At 33.9% G+C, this 8628-nt stretch overlaps 1 pseudogene; it reads left to right on the top strand.

Moving 5' to 3' along the window:
* LOC109680171 (solute carrier family 22 member 22-like) overlaps window positions 1–8628 on the top strand; it is a 94450-nt pseudogene that overhangs the window by 27277 nt on the left and 58545 nt on the right.

The following is an 8628-nucleotide window of genomic DNA, read 5'->3' as shown; positions in this document are numbered from 1 at the left end:
ATTTAGCTACTTAGGACTGTGTCAGTCAAGACTACACTAGTGATTTCTAATTAGAAACAAATACAATTGGAATTATTGGAAAATGATTTCTACAATATTTTATATCAAGTAGGAAAGCAGTTTTTAAAGATATGGCTAATATATTTTAAACATTTTAAAACATTTATTTTTAGTCATTTAAATTACTGTTTCTGTTTTAGATAGTTTAAATATCATCCATACCAATGTGGTTTTACAAGAGAATCATTTTTGACTTTGTTCTGTGCTATTGTGGTGTTAGCATGGGGGAGTAGAGGGAACAATTTTTGAAATGTCCCTTTTGCTAAATCTAAATATTATTTGTTTGGTCTCCTTCTCCTCCTCCTTCTTCCTTCCTTCCCTTCTTCTTCTTCTCCTTCTTCTTTTTTTGTTTTCTTCTTCTTCTTTTCTTCCTTCTTCTCCTCCACCTTGTCTCTCCCCTCTTCTCTTTCTCCTTCATCCCTCCTTCTTCTTCTTGTTCTCCTCTTTATTTTTTTTTTTAAGATTTTGAGGTCTAAACTGAAGGAAGGTTTGAATGCAAGCAGAAAAAATTTCAGAATAAAACAGATCATAACTAATCCTACATTATGCAGGACAATGTTTTTTACATGCAGTTTAGTGGAAGTAGTGCCTTTCATAACCAAACATATATTCAGCAGTTTCAGTATCATTCTAAGTCCTTTGTAGAACGCCTGGCTTAAGTAAAGATCGTTTCTCTCTCCTTTATTCAAGACAACAGAGATGGAAGTACAAAGTGATATAGGAAAGAATAATCAAACTCATATGGAATTAAGGTTTTTGAAATCGGATCATATGATGGTGAAAATTTATTGGAGAAATATGAACACCAAAATGAAAAGGCAAATTGAACCATAACAAACTATAACCAAATAACAAGGAAGAAAAAGCTGGTATTTAGACAAACTGATCAATCTTACTGATATTAGAAGACAGGATCTTATTAAGATTCAGTGGATAATATTTTGAATCTTATGCACACAAATTCAGTCAAGATCTGCCAGTAGATAAGTAGCATTGGACACTATCCCTCTCTAATCTCCAGTTGTTGGAAATGTACAATTTTTCATCATACTTTGCAGCTCCATGAGAAAACTTGAATAATGAGATAGCCACATTGGAAGGGATTAATACATTTCCATGAAAAAATAAAAGTCATAATTTATTGATTGCTCATATGACATTTACTCGTAGCTTGATTTTGTAGATGAGAAAAATGGTAGCAAGAGAAAATGTGTGACCTCCCCAAGGACACACAGATCTTTATGGTAAACCATTGCACAGGATCTGGTAACTTGTGGACCCATAACTTCATATATGGAAAACCAGCACTAAAACTTCAATACATAGGCATGAAAAGCATATGAATAAGGTGAACAGGTGGGTGAATATTATGTTACTCCAAATAGTTAAAACTCAAATGTTAAAGAAAATAATTCTAAGGTATTTTTAAATCTACCATCATTTTCTCCTCTTACTTAAGTAAGAAATTACAGTCTCCTTATTTAGGAAAGGTTTTAAAGTAGATTTAGAAAATGAAACTGTTTAATAGTTTAGAATCATAAACATCATATTCTAACAGCATATAAATTTAATATGCAGAAGGTATATGCATATTGCTCTTATATGTTATTCTGCTCTACTTATTAGAATGAGCTGTTATGGTTTCAAATAAAATCTTATTACCATTTTTTCTAACTTATAAAAGACTCATTTCTATGTCATTATTTTTTTAAATTCCAACAATTTTATAAGCCAATATTATTGGTTTTCATAGATGCAAAACTCTAAACAAACATGATGATCTTCTAGGTAGTTATGCTATATAAAGCATTTGTTCTCCATCTCTTGTGAATACAACTTTCAATTTTCATTTCGGATCCTGCAGCACATATCCAGGACAAACTCAATAACAGCAATAGACCAAATACATATTATTGTTGATAAACTTAAGTATTTAACCTATAACTCAACTCATTATAGAAACTTTTTGCTATTATTCATAATTCTGAGTGCTTCTACATACCTCCTGTTGCATTAAAAACTTTTCATAATGGAATGTTTGAGCCTTAATCACCTGTTTGAAGGAAGCAATGACTCCTTGTACACACACACATGCATGCATTCCCCCCACATGCACACACCAAAATAGAGTGCATGATCATTACTGAGTGTATTGAATGCCTCTGTTCTTTCTCTTCTAGATTTGCAGCAGCTTTCAACTCTTCTGGATTCTGTTGAATATTCAGATTGTGGGGCAGGACTTATTCCTTACCCAAGTTTTACTCTCAGGAATAGAATTTCCCAGCAAGGTGCTTGCATGTTTTATAATAGGACACATCAATCGTTGTCCTTCAGTATTTTTTTTTTTCTCTCAGCACTGGGAAGCTCTCTTTGGGGATGATATTTCTGTCTGAAGGTGAGATTTTTTTCATTGTTATAGTCTCATGATGAAATTATAACTTTGTAAATAGCGATTTTCCTAATAGAAAATAGAATTCACACTCAACTTATGCCAAAAAGGGCATTGGTGTCTAATATTAATATTTAGGTTCTATGAGTGTTGGAAATTTCTTAGCAAGTAGAAATTAAACTTAGTGATTTCCTGAAGCAGAAACTCTTCAGACAGCATGTGACACGAGTCATACATCATTCATCCATTGAAGTCATGTGTAGGAACCCCAAGGTTAGCAGTATGTGTTTGGCATCATGGCATTGCGGAGGAAAACTGCTAATGACAAATGCTCAGTTTGAAGGACTCTCTTTAGATGGCATGTGAGTTTAGTCAGTAGACATAATTAGGAGATTATTTGATAAAAAGTACATAACATGTATACCAGATAGTGAAAGGAGAAAAATTTGTTGAAAGGTATCTGGGAAATATCTAAATTGTGAATTTTGAGGAGGTAAGGAATAGGGAAGGACTTGGTTTCAGCACATTTAACTTAATCTTTAATAATGCCATTGAAGTTCTTTATCAATTAAAAGTATATTGCTATTTACACAATATTAATACAAATGCATTTCAGAGTACAGTACTTATTTAGGAATATAAGGCTAAAATCATGGACAACCAGTAGGGGCTGAATCAAGGTTGTGTTCTTAGGAAGAAATATAAGGTTGTAAATCCAAGAGGTAGTGAGGAGAGTGTTCCAAAATCTTGATAATTCAGTGATTGTAAAGGATGAGAAGCAGTGTTCCTCCCTTTCTATTTTGTGGAAAAGTTTAAGGAGAGTTGGTATTAGTTCTTATTTAGAGGTCTGATAGAATTCAGCTGAGAATCCATCAGGTCCTGGACTTTTCTTTTTTGGGAGACTATTGCTACTTCAATCTCATTTTGTGTTATAGATCTATTCAGGTATCTAGAAATTTGTCCATTTCTTCAAAATTTTCAAATTTATTGGAATATAGTTTCTCAAAGTAGTCTCTGATGATTCCCTGGATTTCCATAGTATCTGTTATTATCTTTCCTTTGCATTTCTGATTTTACTGATTAGGGTTTTTTCTCTCCTCATTTTAGTCAGGTTTGCCAGGGTTCTATCAATCTTGTTTATTTTTTTAAAGAACCAGCTTTTGTTTCATTGTTTCTTTGTATTTTTTTTGCTTCTATTTAATTAATTTCAGCCCTTATTTTTATTATTTCTCTTCTTCTGCCTGTTTTGGGTTTTCCTTGTTCTTGTTTTTCTAGGAGTTTGAGATGTAGCATTAGGTCATTGATTTGAGACCTTTCTGTCCTTTTAATATATGCATTCATGCTAGAAACCTTCCTCTTGGGACTGTGTTTCCTCTGTCCCATAGGTTCTGGTAGATTGTATTTTCATTTTCATTAACTTCCAAGAACTTTTTCATTTCCTCTTTTATTTCATCAAGACCCACTGATCATTGAGCAATGTGTTGTTCAGCTTCCAATTATTTGCATGTTTTCTACTGTTGTTTTTGTTTTTAAGTCATAGTTTTAATGCATTGTGATAAGATAGAATGCATAGGATTATTTCTATTTTCTTATATTTGTGTCCTAAGATATGATCAATTTTGGAGAAAGTTCCATGGGCTGCTGAGAAGAATGTATATTATGAAGAAGTTGGATGAAATGATCTGTAGACATCAGTATTACACTCATCCCAAAACCAGACAAAGATACCTCCAAAAAGGAGAACTGTAAGCCAATCTCATTAATGAACATCTATGCAGAAATCCTCAACAAAATGATGGCAAACCAAATCCAGCAACATATCAGAAAGATCATTCACCATGATAAAGTTGACTTCATCCCAGGGATACAGGGATGGTTCAACATACACAAATCTATAAATGTAATACAGCACATTAATAGAACAAAGACAAAAACTACTTGATCATCTCAATAGACACAGAAAAATCCTTTGATAAGATCCAACACCACTTCATGATAAAAGCTCTAAGAAAACTAGGACTAGAGGGAATGTACCTCAACATTGTAAAGAAGGCTATATATGACAAACCTATAGCCAACAACATACTTAATGAAGAAAAATCAAAATCATTTTCCCTAAAATCAGGTTTGAGACAAGGGTGCCCAGTATCCCTACTCCTATTCAACATAGTACTGGAATTCCTAGGCACAGCAATTAGGCAAGAAGAAGAAATAAAAGGAATACAAATAGGTAAAGAAATGGTTAAAATATCCTTATTTGCAGACAACATGATCCTATATCTTAAAGACCCAAAAAACTCTACCCAAAAACTCCTAGACAAAATAAACAACCACAGCAAGGTGGCGGGATACAAAATCAACTTACAAATATCATTACCTTTTCTATACAACAACAATTAACAAATTGAGAAAGAATACATGGAAACAATTCCATTTACAATAGCCTAAAAAAAAATCAAATACCTAGGTGTAAACTTAACAAAGGATGTGAATGATCTCTACAAACAGAACTACAAACCCCTGAAGAAAGAGGTCGAGGAAGACTATAGAATATGGAAAGATCTCCTGTGCTCAAGGATTGGTAGAATCAACATAGCAAAAATGGCTATACTGCCAAAATCAATCTACATGTTTAATGCAATTCTCATCAAAATCCCAATAACATTCATCACAAGATTGAAAAATCTACCCCAAAGTTCATTTGGAAGCACAAGAGACTGCAAATAGCCAAGGCAATACTCAGCAAAAAGAGCAATGCTGAAGGTATCACAATACCTGACTTCAAATTATATTATAAACCAATAGCAATAAAAACAGCAAGGTACTGGCACAAAAACAGATATGAAGACCAGTGGAACAGAATAGAGGACCTGGATATGAATCCACACAGCTATGCCCACCTTATTTTTGACAGAGGCACCAAAGACATATGATGGAGGAAAGACAGCCTCTTCAACAAATGTTGTTAAGAATGGAGTTATCTGCCTCCAAAAAACTGAAACTAGATCCATGTTTATTGCTCTATACTAGTATCAGCTCAAAATGGGTCAAGGACCTAGTATCAGACCCAAGACTGAAGTTAGTACAGGAAAGAGCAGGGAATACTCTGGAAGCAATAGGTATAGGCAAGAACTTCCTCAATAGAACCCCGGCAGCTCAGCAACTAAGAGAAAGGATGAACAAATGGAACTACATCAAATTAAAGAGCTTCTGCACAACAAAAGAAATGGTCTCTAAACTGAAGAGACCACCCACAGAGTGGGAGAAAATACTTGCCAGCTACACATCAGACAAAGGACTGATAACTAGAATATAAAAGGAGCTCAAAAATCTAAACTCTCCATAAATCAATGAACCAATAAAGAAATGGGCAACTGAACTAAACAAAACTTTCTCAAAAGAAGAAATTCAAATGGCCAAAAACCATAAAAAATGCTCACTATCTCTGTTCATAAAGGAAATGCAATCAAAACCACACTAAGATTCCACCTCACCCCTGTTAGTATAGCTATCATCAAAAACACCACCAACAATATGTGTTGGCAAAGATGTGGGGAAAAAGGAACCCTCATACACTTCTGATGGGAATGCAAGCTGGTGCAACCACTCTGAAAAACAATATGGAGGCTTCTTAAACATCTAAACATTGATCTGCCATATGATCCAGCAATCCCACTCCTGGGGATATACCCAAAGAAATACGACTCAGGTTACTCCAGAGGCACCTGAACACCCATGTTTATTGCAGCAGTATTCACAATAGCCAAGTTATGGAAACAGCAAAGATGCCCCCTACTGATAAATGGATTAAGAAAATGTGGTATTTATACACATTGGAATTTTATGCAGCCATGAAGAAGAATGAAATCTTATCATTCAGAAGTAAATGGATGGACTAGAGAACATCATTCTGAGCAAGGTTAACCAGGCACAGAAGACCAAAAATTGTATGTTCTCCCTCTTATGCAGACTTTAGATCTAGGGCAAAGGCAGTAATGTTGTTGGACTTGGGTCACACACTAAAAGAGAGCACATATGGGAGGAATAGGGATAGGTAGGAAACCCAAAACTTGAAAGTGTTTGATGTCCCCACTGCAGAGGAACTAATACAGTAACCTTAACGAGACAGAGGTCAATACGGGAAGGTGACCAGGAAGTAGTGAAGAGGTCAGGTAGAAGTGAATCATTTCGGGTTGTAATACACTTGTGCATGAAAGCAATGCTTAGGAATCTCTCTGTATAACTATCCTTATCTCAACTAGCAAAAATGCTTTGTCTTTCTTTATTATTGCTTATGTCTTCTCTTCAACAAAATTGGAGAAAAGGCCAGAACAGGTTCTGCATGGAAGTGAGTGGGGTGAGGGGATTAGGGAGGGGATGGAGGGGACAGGGGGAAAAAATGTCCCAAACAATGTATGCAAATATTAATATATGAATAAAGAAAAAAAAGGATGAGAAGCAGAAAGTTAAGCAAAGTGACTTTCATGTTTGTGACCTCAGGAAACTACATTTAAAAACTGTTTGAATAGGGCTGTATTTGGTAAAAAAAAAGTAAAAGTTAGAACTTATAATTTTTAATCATGTTTTGTCTTTCCAATAATTTCTATATGTGCTTGAAATGCATGAAAGTGTACCTCATAGAGAAGGAATTGTTTCTCATACTCAAAGTTGTGGAAAAATGCAGAATTGTGTCCTAGGCATATCATATTGATATCCATAAGTAAATCATAAATATATTGCCTTATTTCTATTCTAATTATTATTTCTGTAGACTACCAAATTCCTCCTACCCCAAGTTTGAGTTATTTTCCAAATAGTCTTGTCTTTTTTTCTTTTTTGTGCATTTTAAGTATCTCAAATAATTGCCAGATCCTATAATTTCCTTTTAACTCCCCCTTAGCTAGTCTCTTCATTATCTGGCCTTTAAACATTTCTCCCAAAGTTCCTGTCATTTTTTATCTGTTTACTACAGTTAGTATTTTATTTTTTACTTTGAAATTAAAAAATTGTATGGACATATTAAAAATTCTCTGTGAAATTGTCATGTAGATGCTTTTCAGTTTTACCTTACAAAGTTCTCCTTATGTGTTGGTTTTGATTTTTTCCTGTCATTTCCACAAGTGCACATTCCTTCCAACCTAGTTCTGAGTTGTATGCTTTTCTAGTGCTCTCACACATTTTAAACTTCTTCCACCTTTGACTTATTTCTCACTTCATCCTGTTAAATATCCTGCTAAGTGATGAATGACCAGCATCTGCTATTTTCTCATATGTAGTATGAACAAATGATCTGGTCATGATGTATGTGTACATCTTCAGATTCTAAATAAGTTCCAATAAGTTAGATGGCATCTGGAATGAGTCCCTGAAGAAAAGAAAGAATTTACTTGGTGAAAAAGGCAGAAAGAGCATATTGGATAGTGTGCAAAAGCAGTTAATGTGATGACCACTCTCAAGAAAATTTTAAGTACACAATGACTTCTTGTTAACTATGGGAACTATATTGTAAGCAGATATCTGGAATTTAGTCATCTTTATAACCATTAAACAGCTCCCAACAATCCACTATCTCTATTCCACAGTAAACATCATTCTATTAGCTACTTCTCTATCTTGGACAATGTTTGAGAAACCACTGAGTAATAGTATAGAATAGAGCACAAATATTCCTTTTTAAAATCAATATGCTTACCCAAACTGATTTACCTTTTGTTTAAAAATAATTTCCAGCTTTGCAGGTGTCAGGCAATATTCCATTGGTATTTTGATTTACAATTCATTTTCCAGTAATGCTTATATGTCTTATTGGAGAAATTTCTCATCAAATCCTTTACCCATTTTAGCCAGATTATGTGTTTTTTGGTATTCAGTTTTAGAAGTCCCTTATGTATTTTGAAAATCAACCCCTGTGAGATATATGGTTTGTAAATATTTTCTCCCATTCTGTAGACTGATTATTCATTTTGTTGAATTTTTCCTTGTTATGCAGAAGATTTTTATTTTAGTGATATAACCCTCGTTGTTTCTTTCCCTTTTGCTAACCATACTTTTTTCCATATCCAAAAAATAATTATTGTCTCAGGCCAGTATCAAGAATTTTTCCCTATATAATCTTTCAGTCTTTTATCACTTCATATCTATGTTTAAACATTTAATATACTCGTGTTGATTTTTTCATA

Source organism: Castor canadensis, chromosome 3 (assembly GCF_047511655.1).
Source record: "Castor canadensis chromosome 3, mCasCan1.hap1v2, whole genome shotgun sequence".
Lineage (NCBI taxonomy): Eukaryota > Metazoa > Chordata > Mammalia > Rodentia > Castoridae > Castor > Castor canadensis.
The sequence above is the reverse complement of the archived record's forward strand: the minus strand, read 5'-3'. Positions and strand labels throughout refer to the sequence as shown.